This window comes from Suricata suricatta, chromosome 12 (genome assembly GCF_006229205.1).
Source record: "Suricata suricatta isolate VVHF042 chromosome 12, meerkat_22Aug2017_6uvM2_HiC, whole genome shotgun sequence".
Taxonomy (NCBI): domain Eukaryota; kingdom Metazoa; phylum Chordata; class Mammalia; order Carnivora; family Herpestidae; genus Suricata; species Suricata suricatta.
The window spans coordinates 25,481,426-25,494,063 of NC_043711.1; the positions used below are offsets into that span (position 1 = coordinate 25,481,426).

The window sequence follows — 12,638 nt, forward strand, 5'->3', positions numbered from 1 at the left end:
GGCGCTCACCTGACCCGACCTCCGGAGCCCGCGGCACTACCCCGGCGCCTGAGGTCGGGTCAGGTGAGCGCCGGCGGGCCGGGCGGGGGCACGCACCTGAGAGGGGGGCGTCCGGGGGCTCCCCCGTCCCCGAGACCTGCCCCCTCCACTTCTCGAGGCGAGGCTGCCTGGCCGCCCCGCAAGCGGCGCGCGGGGCGACATGGGTCGGGGACCCGCACCTCTGCGTCTCCTCGGTTCCCCCGCTCCGGCAGTAGCCCCTGCACGCTCCCCTCAAGTGCAGGGGTAGGTTTGACATTCCCCGAACCCCAGAGGCCCCCACTTGCCGGGCTGCCTGCCGCCCTAAGCCCAGGGACGAGGTGGCCCCGGCGCCAGTCCTGTTGCGACCCTCCGGGTGTCCGGATGGTTTGAAGGCTCCTGCACCCCCGATCCTCCCACTTCCTGAGGAGAGGCTGCGGCTCGCGCTCCCAGCTAATGGCACCAACCCCCGTCCCGCCCCCGGATATCTGAGCCCCTCCGCACCTCCCCCAGCCAGTACCCCCCAGCCCCCTGTCCTCCCTTCCGGCAACCCTGGAGTCGTGCCGCTGGTCCAGCCACCCAACAGGCGGGTGCAGCCCGGCAAACCCCAGCAGCGCCCGCCTACACTTTCACGGGCTTTCTGGCAGCTCTGGAAATTCGGATTGTGTAACGCTGGCTGCAGGGCAGCACATGCAGACGGGTGGAGGAGGCCAAGTTGACAAGAGTGAGATAGGGAGGGAGGGAGAGAGTGCCAGAGCGTCTAGGGGCTGTGCATCCGGGAATATGCACCTTGAGCCCTGTTTGTGCTCCAAGGTTTGGTGGATTAAGAAGCATTTGCCTCCCCTCTCACCGGCTCAGAAAACCGTAATGGCTAGTGCTACCTGGCTGGGAGCTACGTTATTCTAAGTAATAGCTGACACGGAATAAGTACTGGCTGCCAGACCCTGTGCTAAGCACCTTTAGAGGATCCTCAGGGAAAATGGGCCCCCTACCCAGGGCACAGTAACTCTGACCTCAGAGTCCCCATTCTGAACCATTAGATTCAGTTTTACCCAATTGTATCTAATTCTTATCAACATTTTTATGATATAGGACGTTAGAAGTAAGAGAAATTAATAACCTATGTTCTTAGCACCAATTTATTTTTCTAAAAGAGGTTTCTCAGACCAACGAGGGGTCCTGGGTGTCCTCCTCAAGGAGACGGAGGCCCAGAGAGAAGGGACCTTCTGGAGGCCACACAGCTAAGAAGTACCAGGGCTGGGATGCTAAACATGTCCTAGGATGGTGTCAAGTCTTTACTTCCTGGGCTCCCAGTACTGCCCCAGCCCATCAGCTGAGGCCCCTGGAGATTCTGCACCTCTTTGTATCCTGATCCCCTTCTCCCCTGCCCCCTACCTCCTGTGCTATAACCCAGGCAGGTGACCGGCTACCTTTGCTTAGGCTGTTCCCTCTCTGGGAATGCCCTCCCTGGAATCTCTGAAGACTAAGTCTTACCTTAGCTCCAGCTCAGCGGTCTCCTACGGGAACGCACCTCTGATTCCTCCCTTGCCCCCAACTGAAAGTGATTCCTTTCTCCTCTGGGATCTTATAACTGGGATCCCACTGCCTTCCACCCTCATGATGGCATTTGGAAAGTTCTGTCTGCATGTGTCTGCCTATGCTCTCTGGGGCAGCTGTGAGGGAGGGATCAGAAGCGTTCCTCACGACCCTTTTGTCCCATCTGCCTGGTGAAGCCCCAGGATAAAAGGAGAGAGGGAGAGGGGCGCCTGGGTGGCTCAGTCAGTTAAGTGTCCTGACCGTTCAGAGCCTGGAGCCTGCTTCAGATTCTGTGTCTCCCTCTCTCTCTGCCCCTCTCCCACTTACACTCTGTCTCTCTCTCAAAAATAAATAAACATTAAAAATAAACTTTAAAAAATAAACTAAAAAAAAAAGGAGAGAGAGGGAGAGAGAGAAAGAGAGGCCCTTCAAGGGGTATGGCATGGTTTCCAAAGTAAGGATAGACTCAGAATTTCTGAACCCTTCAGTCCCAAACTCCCTTCATTGAGCTACTGCCGGATCACAGGGAGAATGGCTCGGCATGGTACCCAACATTATAATTACAGGTTTGTTTTTGTTTAGACCCAGAGGATTCCCTCCAGAGAATGAGAGAGACTTGGGTCCTAATCCCACTGCTACGGCTGCTACCTGTGTGGCCATGGGCCTATTACCTAACCTCTCTGAGTCTTAGCTTCTGGTAATGGCACCTGCCTCAGAAGGCAATGGTAAGATTTAGGTAAAGCACAAGGCCCAGCATGTGGTAAGCGTCAGTAAGCACCAGCTATTATGAAGAGTGAGGAGGTGTTGGCTACCACTTTGAATTACTGGAAATATATTCAATCATTACTGAATGGCTCATATGGACTCTGTTTAGAGGCGGGTCAGATGAGTCACAGCCAGGAAGAGGTAAGCGTTTTTTGTTTTTTTTTTTTTAAGATTTTAATTTTTAAGTAATCTCTATACCCAATGTGGGTCTTGAAGCCACAGCCCCAGGATCAAGAGTCACTTGACTGAGCCAGCCAGGGGCCCTGAGATAAGCATTTTGTGTGTGTGCTCCAAAAGACCTGTGAAGCTTTCTTCGACTCTACGCCATCCATTGCCTTGGCATTAAGACTTGCCTTTTCTGTTTTTTAGCTTTAAAAATCTATGAGCTTTGAGTTCTTTGAAGCTGCACATAACTAAAGTGAATGAATGTGTGAATACAGTTCATGCAGTTGTAAGTGATTGTAAAACTACTGATAGGAAGATAAAATGCTTGTTCTTAGAGGTGACACGGGTTTGCACTGTGTGTTGGTTCAGGCTTATCTTAGGGGCAAAAGGTTTCAATCAAACCTTTGGATTTGGAGGAAAGGAAAACAGGAGTGAGTGTGCTTTCCTAGTAGGCTCGTAAGCAGCTCGGAGTAGAAATCAGCTTCTCTACCAGTTATATTCTTTACCAATGCCTGGTTATTTTGTTGACCAGGTCAGTTTTTACAGTGATGAGTGTTCAAAAGAAAAGGGCCAGGAATGTCTCCCTCAAAGCTAAGTGTTTGGAATACGCTGGAAAGTCAGCTCTGCAGGTTGAAAAAAAAATTATTTTAAAATTTCTTCTAATTTGATTATTGGGATAAATGAGGATCACCATTGATAATTTCAAGACTGTTGCATTTCCATATTTTAAGGCATACATTTTTGTAAATTTTCATGGTTCTGTGGCAGGCTATAGGACTTTCTGTGACCCTGTAGGGACATAAATACTTTTTGTACCATCAACATGGTGGCTATCAAATTCAAATTAAATAAACTTAAAAATTCTCTTCTTAAGTCACACTAGCCATATTTCAGGTGCTAAATAACAACTGTATTAGGTAGAGGAGATGGAGAACATGTCCATCTTCCCAGAAAGTTTTATGAGGTGGCGATGTTTAGATCAAAAAGGTCATCGGCAAACAGGGTTATGTTCCATTCTTTCTGGCAAGTTGTCTACAGACCAAGAAATGGAATGTGCCGAGGATATTTCATTGTCAAGAATTAGGATGTTACTTAAATCCCCTTAGCTTCATTTTCACTTTCTGGCTCACTGGCTTTTAACACTGCTGGATTCAAAGGATTGGGGAGAAGACGGAATCAAATGAAATGTCTTCTAGCACTGTTTCTCCATTCTGGATGCATGTGAAAATGGCCTAGGGAATTTTAAATGTTTTTATTTTATTTTATTTTGAGAGCGAGCAAGCACTCATACACACGGGAGCAAGGGAGGGGCAGAGAGAGAGAGAGAGAGAGAGAGAGAGAGAGAGAGAGAGAAAATCCCAATTAGCCTGAAGCAGGACTTGATCTCACAACCATGAGATCATAACCTGAGCCGAAATCAAGAGTGGGATGCTTAGCCACCCAGGCACCTCGCCTAGGGAATTTGTTTTTAAATGCCCATGTCCAGTCTCTGCCCCAGGCCAGATGAATCCGAGTCACTGGGGGTGGTTTCCCAGAATCTATATTTTTAAAGTGCTCCCTGGGGGAAGTCTGTGCAGCCAGGGTTGAGAACAGCTGCCTTCAAGACTGTAAACTTAAAAGAAAAAAATCCCTGAGGACTGGAAGACACTGTTTCAAGATAGATATAGTGCATGGCTAAGAATGTTCCTTATTGATTTACTTCAGCAATAAATCCAGGGTTGGAGGTCAGTGGGTTCACTTCCTCCAGAAGGGCTCTCAGTTGAGGACAGCTTTGCCCCCAAGGGTGCATTTGGCAGCATCTGGAGACATACTTGCTTGTCACGACTTAGGGGTGGCATTGAGTGAGTAAAGGTCCCAGATTCTGCTAAATATCCTACAATACATAGGACAGCCTCCCACAACAAAGAACTAGCTGACAAAATGTCAGTTGTGCCACAGCTGAGAAACCCTGATCTGGACACAATTTTTGCAAACCAAAGTCCTGTCTGACCTTGGATGTAGTTGTCTCTTGAAGGAAGGTCAAGATATTCTCCTAAACTGAGCCCTCGGAAACCCTCTGGATCATATTCCAGGCTTTCCGATCCCAGAAGCCATGTAGGGTGTCACGGCCTGTAGCTGGATGCGTTTGGGGCTGCACCAAGGAAACTGCTGATTCAGGGGCACAGGGCAATCTGCAGATGGCGTGAGGAGAGGTTGCTACACTGCTGCAGGTTGGAATCCTCTTCTTCTGGGGAAGTAATTATCTAAAGTAGTAGCAGCCTGTGGCTTGGGCTGTTTTTCAGAAGCTGAGGCTCTGTGGCTGTTGGCATTGGATGTTTGCCTTCTGATATATCTATCCCAAACAAGATTCAAGCCTTGTCTGTGATGAAATTTGGGAATGGAGCAATGGGCTGGACTGTGGGAGCATAGAGACAGCAGCACAGACATGCCCACCGACTCCAGCATCTGAGCAGTCCCAGGAGGCACGGCGGCGCTGGAGGGGATGGAGGTGTGGCAGGGCTGCCTCCCCGGGCCTGGGAGGGCAGGCAGGGTCTTCCCCCACAGCCGTCCAGAGTGAGCACTTGGTATCTGCCAGTCACTGCTTGGAGCAGTCTGCACATCCTCTCATTTTGTCCTTTCACAGAGGCTATATGAGGTTAAGTGACTTGCCAAGTCACACAGCTGGTCAGTAGCAGAGCAGAGATTTGAACCCAGGCTATAGAACTGCAGAACTGAATTCTCTGACAAGAGACTGGAGCTTCCCAGCCAAGACTTGTAGGATGAGCTGGAGCTCACCAGGCTGGAGGGAGAAAAGGCATGTGGGGGAGAGGGTATCATGTGTGCCAAAGCACGGGGGCATGAAAGAGCATATCAGGGATTGCAGCTCATTCAGAGAAAGAGGGTGTGTGTGATAGGAAAGGCTGACACTTGTAAATCGTGCTGAGGGCCACCGGGAGCCATTGGTGGAGTGGGTTGGAGGCAAAGAAGGAGCTGTGTGACATTGGACTGCTTGCTTAACCTTTCTGAGTCCCAGCCTCCCATCTGGGAAAGACCTCTAAAACTCAGCACTGTGAAGACTGTTCATTTTGTTGGTGACCGTGAGGAACAGAGTGGCCTGTGGTGGCGGTGGTGGACAGCCCTGTTGACTTATGACTTCCTGGATTATCACTGTTTACTCAGTGCTCACCACGGGCAAGGCACAGTGTGTCCTGAAGTGCTGTGGCAAGGTGCAGAGATGTATAAGACTTGTGCAGGAGACTTGCAACCTAGTAGAGGGCATGGCAAGTGTTCTCACGGGAACCATGATAAAAGGCACACATCCCCAAGGCCACAAGAGACAAGGATTGCCTACTGAGGCAGGGAGGTTCCTAATGACTGGGGGCCTGAGGGAAGGTACACTTGAAGAGATAACTCCTAGCTCTACCAGAAAGGTTCGTGAAGGAAAAGATCAGGGTAAGTCACTGGGAAGTCTCTAAGACTTGGGGGGACTTAGAGAATAATAAAAAACCAGTTCAGGAACAGTCATCCAGAGGGTCAGCATCTCTGGTATCTGATTCCCCGCAGTTTCCAGAGTATAGAGGGGAAGCAGAAGTCATCGGAGGAGGAAAATATTCAGTAACAGACTTGCCACGTACAAACTGAGCCCCCACTCCATCACCTCTCCCTCTGTTTTCAAGCCTGGTGTCCTGCCAGGCTCCGGGAGCATCCACATCTTGGTCCTCTGTCTCTCCCAGTTTGTAGGCTGTTTTGCAAATACATCCAGGACAAACATTGAAATTGTAACTCATGTGAGAGAGGCAGGACTTCATGAAATGAAAGCGAACGCGCGGTGTTGGAGAACTGCTGGAATGACATGTCAAGGCTGTAATAGATGAGAATCGGGCAGTGCGAGACCTGAGGAAGGAAAGGCGAAAGAGGCTTGAGAATCAAAGAATTAAACCCTTGAGAGAGCAATTAGGAATGTTTGCAGAAATGTCTTTTTTGTGATCACACTGATCACCAAATGTTAACTGAAAGGATTAATCAGGCTCTAAAACCATCCCCGTGAGATTTATTCTTTGTTCTAAGAATTTGCACAGGATTACAGTTATGACCTAATTTTATTTAATATTTACTGTTGCTTTTAAAATACATTTGATTTTTGGGTTTTTTTTTTTCATGTGGATTAAGTTCTAAACAGAATTGTTTTTCTCTTAACTGTGAACTCTCTCCCGTGTCCCTTTTTCTGATGCTAATTCTCCTGGGTTGCAGAGACGTCCTTTGGGAGGAGATTCTGGCTTGAAAGAAGGTGGGGGACCAGCTCACAAAGGGCCCTGAATGCTGGGCCTCTGCTGGGAGCCAGAAATCTTGTCCTGATTAAAAAAAAAAAAAACCAAAAAAACCACCTCCCGGCTGTTGATAACAGGGCTCCTTTTTGTGGAACTCTGACTTTGTTCCTGCAGTTACAAAATGCTGTAGGCCAACGTCACCTCCTTTAGAAATGACAAAACCCTTTTTAATCTCCATGCTTTTCCTTTTATTTCGAAGCACAGATTTGGCATCGGGAGAATGTTTTTTGGGGGTGCTGAAGTTCTATTTTAGGCCCTCTGCTATTGCATACCCATATAGAAGGCTATTTTAATTCTTTTCAGTCATGTGGAAGATAGTCACTTAAGCGGTGCTCTTTCTAGCACTTTACCTTTGAGAGGTGACCTCCCTGATGGCAGTGCATGCATTTGCACTAATCGGTAAGAGAAGTGCTGGAATAAAAACTTGTTCTGGGCTCTCTGTGAGCCTGGAGACTTTGGGGTCTTTGGAGATCAAAGGTCAAGGGACTTTGGCTCTTCTTTTATTCAGACTGGCTTGTATTTCTGTAGGGTTTCTTGTTTTAGAAAATAATTTTTTTTAACATTTATTCATTTTTAAGGCACAGAACGTGAGTGGAGGAGGGGGGAGAGAGAGACAGACAGACAGACAGACAGACAATTTGAAGCAAGCTCCAGGCTCTGAGCTGTCACCACAAAGCTCCATGCAGGGCTCAAACCCACAACCATGAGATTATGAACTGAGCCAAAGTCAGATGCTTAACTGACCGAGCCACCCAGGCACCCCTGGGTTTTCTTTTTGTAAACATGATTTTAAGCAGGCAAATATTTCAGACTATCACCATAGCCTACGTCTTAACCCCAGAGACTGATGTTTAGAAGGTGCTAGGCTAGGTCAGGGCACATGTTGCGTATTTTATTGCTTGTTTTTTTGACTAATATTTTTTAGAAAACAGCTGCAAGACATATAAGCTGCTTCCCTTCCAGCAGAGCTCCTGATTGAACTGCATGAATTTCCCCACACTGGCTGTGCCCCTTTTCCAGGCAGTCAGGTAGCAGGATTATCTGGTCTTCTGATTGATTCCCTGCCCATGGGACCAGCCAGGCTAGGTTGAATTTCCTTGCCCACAGAGCTGCCTTAGGTGGTGGAAGCAGGGGAGGGAGCTGTGGGCTTGGCTGGTTCTGAACCCGGAAAAGCAGTTGCTAGCACTTTGGAACCAAGTGAGACGGAGTTAACCTCTGATCAGTAGTACCTCTCCCAGAGCCACCAAGGAGATAAGCATTTCTGGCTTATGCACATGTACAATCCTTATCTTTTGTCTTGGAATGGTGGACTCTGATCAATGAGGACTGAAGTTCTATCAAACTGCTTAACCGCTGGATAGTCACACAAGGCAGGAGCTCCCCAGTCAGTCTGTGTTATCTTCGTAGGCAGCCTGGGTAGCTTGTGGAGAGAGAGGTGTGCAGGCTAACGGCCTTCATATTTCTATTTATTTCTTTCCTTACCATGCGAACAAGTAAGGTTACGTTGCTTTCTACTCACGGGCCTATTTTTTTTTTCTTTTTTAATAAATTGAACTCCTGTATCTGTCTTTCTTATTTGTTTATTTATGAGAGAGAGAGGGAGAATGAGAGCGAGCGAGGGGCAGAGAGAGAGAAAGAGAATCCCACAAGGTGTAGAGAGAGAGGGAGAGAGTGTGGAACCTGGAGTGGGGCTCAAGCTCACCCAAAGTGGGGCTCAAGCTTACGAACTCTGAGATCATGACCTGAGCCAAAGTCCATGCTTAAGCAACTGAGTCACCCATGCACCCCTCTCATGAGCCTTTTTGATTAGCATAGAGTCCAGAACTGGCCAGAAGAACTTTCTGTGGTAATGAAGGTGTTCTCCATGCTCACTGTCAAAGATGGTGGCCACTAGCTACATGTAGCTCTTGAGCATGGGAAATGTGACTCGCATAGCCGAGGTACTGAATGTTACATTTTATTTAATTTTGATGAGTTTAAACACCCACATGTGGCTAGTGGCAACTGTATTGGACAATGCAGGATAGACCATTCTATTTGAGGACTTTATATTATATTTTGTAATTAAATAGAGAAAACCCTACACATGCACATGGTAGTAATTCAAAAGATATAACGGGGCTGCCTGGGTGGCTCAGTCGGTTCAGCATCTGACTCTTGATTTCCATTCAGGTCGTGATCCTGGGCCATGGGATCAAGCCTCATGTCGAGCTCCATGCTGGGCATGGAGCTGCTTGAGATTATCTCTCTCTCCCCGCCTTCCTCTCTCCCTCTCCCTCTCTTCTTCTGCTCCTTCTCTCTCTCTAAAAAAAGGTAAAAAGATACAAGATGCAGCCATGATAACCAGTTTTCTGGTTCTTCTCCCTCCCTCTCTTCTCTTTCTTTCCTGTTCCTTTAATGCAAGAGGTGTTATTCTATCCATTCCCTACTGTTTTTTATTTTTGTTTTTATTTTTGTTTTTTATGAGTTAACAACCTTGGGGGGTGCTTGGGTGACTCAGTGGGTTAAGTGTCCAACTCTTGGTTTTAGCTCAGGTCATGGTTCGTGAAATCAAGTCCTCCACTGGGCTCTTTGCTGGCTGTGGAGCCTGCTTGGGATTCTCTCTCTCCAACTCTCTCTGCCCCTCCCCTGCTTGTGCTCTCTCTCCCTCTCTCTCTCTGAAGAAGTAAATAAATTTTTAAAAATCTTAAGAGAAAAAAACAATGAACCTTGGAGATCATTACTCATAAAGATAAATAGAACTACCTCATTATTTTAATGGCTTATGTTTAATGTTATTTGTATTAATGGCTATACATAATAATTCTTTATAAAGCTATCCCATTGCTTACTAAACAGGTGCCCTTTAAGTGGACATGAGTTAATTCCAGGCTTTTGCCATGATAGATTCTACTGTGACACGTAACCTTGCACAAACTTGATTTCATACATTAGGTATAAACATAAACTCTTTAGAAGTGAGATTCTTAGGTTGAAGGTATGTACATTTTGTAATGTCATAGGTTTTTGCCAAATTGCCATGCATAGAGTTTATTGTTGGGCATATAAGTTGGTGCATTGTATAAAGCATCTATTTTCCCACAGCCTTTGCAACACAGACTGTTACTAAACGTTTTGTTCTTTGCTGGTATGATAAGTAAAGATTGCTATTGTCAGGGAACCCGGGTGGCTCAGTTGGTTAAGCAGCCAACTTTGGCTCAGGTCATGATCTCACAGTTCGTGATTTCAAGCCTGATCTCACAGTTCGTGATTTCGAGCCTGTGTGCTGACACTGTGGAACCTGCTTGGGATTCTCTCTCCCTTTCTCTCTGCCCTCCCTTCTGCACTCTCTCTCTCAAAAAAAAAAAAAAGGACACCACTTAAAAAAATAAAGATTGCTATCACCTTGCCTATTTAATCTGCATTTCTCTTATTATAAATGAGCTTGAGGATCTTTTTATATGTTCAAAAGTCATTTGTATTTACTTTCTGATAAATTATCTACTCAGGTCATGTGCCCATTTTCCTATTAGATTTTGTTGTTGTTTTGGTTTTTAGGAATCTTTTGTACGTTCAGGAAATTAGTCTGTTGGGGCTGATTATGTATTGATAAATCTTGATCTTAGTCATGATATCTCTTTCCATGTGGACATTTAAAACATGTTTATGCAGTGAATGTGTTAATCTTTTCATTATGGCCTCTGAATCTTCTATCTTACTTAGAAAGACTTGCCCTGTGGAGACATTTTCAGAGTTCTTAGGTTGTCTTCAGAACTTCCACAGTTTTATTTTACTTTTCTAGGTTTAACTCTTTGACTCCTCTGAAATAATTCAGGGGTTTTGTGGATTTCCCTTCCCTTGCTGGGCTCCTCATTCTTGTGCCTTGGTGCCTGGCAGCGTCTCTCCCGGTCCAGCCCTGTTTTTGAGCTGTGAGGTCCCTTCTCGCAGCCACTCTGGTAGAAACGTTATCTTCACTTGTCCTGTGGCTGCTGCCTTCTCATTCCTTTCTTTATTCTATGTTATGTTATGTTATGTTATGTTATGTTATTTTTTAAGTAAGCTCTATGCTCAACTTGGGGCTTGAACTCAGAACCCTGAGATTAAGAGTTGCGTGCTCTACCAACTAAGCCAGCCAGGCACCTCTCTTTTTTCTTAATTAAAAAAATTTTAAGTAAATTCTACATCCAGTGTGGGGCCTGAACTTAAAACCCTGAGATCAAGCGTCACATGCTCTACCAAATGAGCCAGCCAGAAAGTGCCCCTTCTCATTCCTTCCTAAGTACAACTTTTAGGTAGACCTGAATGCCGAATGCAGAAGGCAAGTTTAAGTCTTTATTTGGGGGCCTTAGTTACATTTGTAGGTCCCAGAGCCCCCTTTTCTCCGGAGTGTGCCTGTCTACCTCCCAGCTCATTGCCCTTCTCCCCCTGGTAGTCCAGGAGTTGCCAGCTCTGTCCTGTCAGTGCAGATTTCTTCTTTGACCTCCTCCATGCCTTCTGAAGCCTGGCTCATTATCTGACATGTCTGCCCTTTGTGCTGGCTGTTTATTTGGGGTAGGTGACTTGAAGGCCAACACGAGGTAGGCTCTGCAGCCACACGGTATCTGTTCCCTGCCTGTGCCCAGGAGAGAATGCCAACACGGCCTCTCGTGAAGCCAGCAATTTTGTGGCTGTTAGCACTTCATTCACGTTCTCAATATGATTTAATGCTTTGTCATTTTCTTTCTTGTGATTCCAGAATCTCATTTTCAGCTTCTGCCAGAGCCAGGAGCAGTGGGAAAGAAGGCTGTGTTCTTTGAAGAGTGAGTATGGATTTTTAATATTGTTGATTAAAAAAAAAAAAAGGCAGCTCTTAATGAGCCTGAGGCTCCTCTGTAATCTCCCTCAAAACCTCTCTGCAGGCCAACCTGTCGTGGGTCGTTTCTCTGCTCCATAGGTCTGGGGGGAGGGGGAGGTGACTGCAGGTTAGATGCACACCCAGAGCTCCCTACGGACACTTCTCAAAGACTGTGCCAGGAGCAGGACACTAAGCATGGAGGTCTAGAAGATCTGAGCCTTGGGGAACCAAGATGTGTTCCTGGGGAGTGTGACACTCGAATCCACCCCGAAGGCAGATAGGCTGTGCTTCACATGAAGGGGGCAGCCTGGGGAAAGATGAGGCACAGGCTGTGCAGGGCTGGCACGGGGACGGAGTTGGTCATTCGGGGTGTAGGTAGGGATGTGGGGGTTGGCCCAGGAAGTTGAGTTCGGATCATATGAAGTGGTCTGAGTTCACATTAGACCTGAGCAGCCTAATGTGTGGTGTGAGTTGTGAACATTCCCTGGCAACTAGTGTTAGGGATGTGACAGAATGGGGGCAAGAAGAAAGGATGACCTGGACCCAGCGTGGCGGCTGAGGGAGCTGTGGTCTGTCTCACACCTGGTGTCTCACCCCTGGTGGGGACTCTCTTCCACCCAACATTCCTAGTAAATGTGGAACCAGACTGGCCTAAGGAATTGGTTGCAAGAGGCTTTCGGGAGGATAGGCCCGCGAAAGCTGTGCTGTCCAGTATGGAAGCTCCTCTTCCTATGTGGCTACCACGCACTTAAAATGTGACAGGTGTGACTGAAGAACTAAACTCTGAATTTTATATAATTAATTTAAATTTAAATAGTCATGTATTGAGTGGCATAGTTTGTCTAGACTCACACAAGTTGCTCCTGTGCTGGCACCTCTTCGCTGTGCATTAACAGGGTGGGGGGAGGGGGCACTTAGGAAGAGTAAAAGATGTATCACAGTCTGGGAGGCTAGATGGATGGGCACAAATGAATGAAGCAGGAGAAGGGGGAGAGATGTGGGACTTTTGAGTCATGTGGGGGTCAAAAAGCTTTTAG

General features: G+C 47.0%; 1 protein-coding gene across 2 annotated transcripts in view; it reads left to right on the top strand.

The window, feature by feature from the left end:
• The window catches only part of ABHD6 (abhydrolase domain containing 6), an 85,707-nt gene that overhangs the window by 35,758 nt on the left and 37,311 nt on the right, over nt 1-12,638 (top strand). Inside the window, exons 1-2 of one of the 2 annotated variants that reach the window (XM_029917297.1) lie at nt 8-63; nt 11,503-11,566. The gene's annotated coding sequence lies outside the window, so the exon portion shown is untranslated. Of the gene's footprint in view, nt 1-7; nt 64-11,502; nt 11,567-12,638 lie in introns of those variants that run through there. The other variant, XM_029917298.1, reaches the window with a different exon arrangement.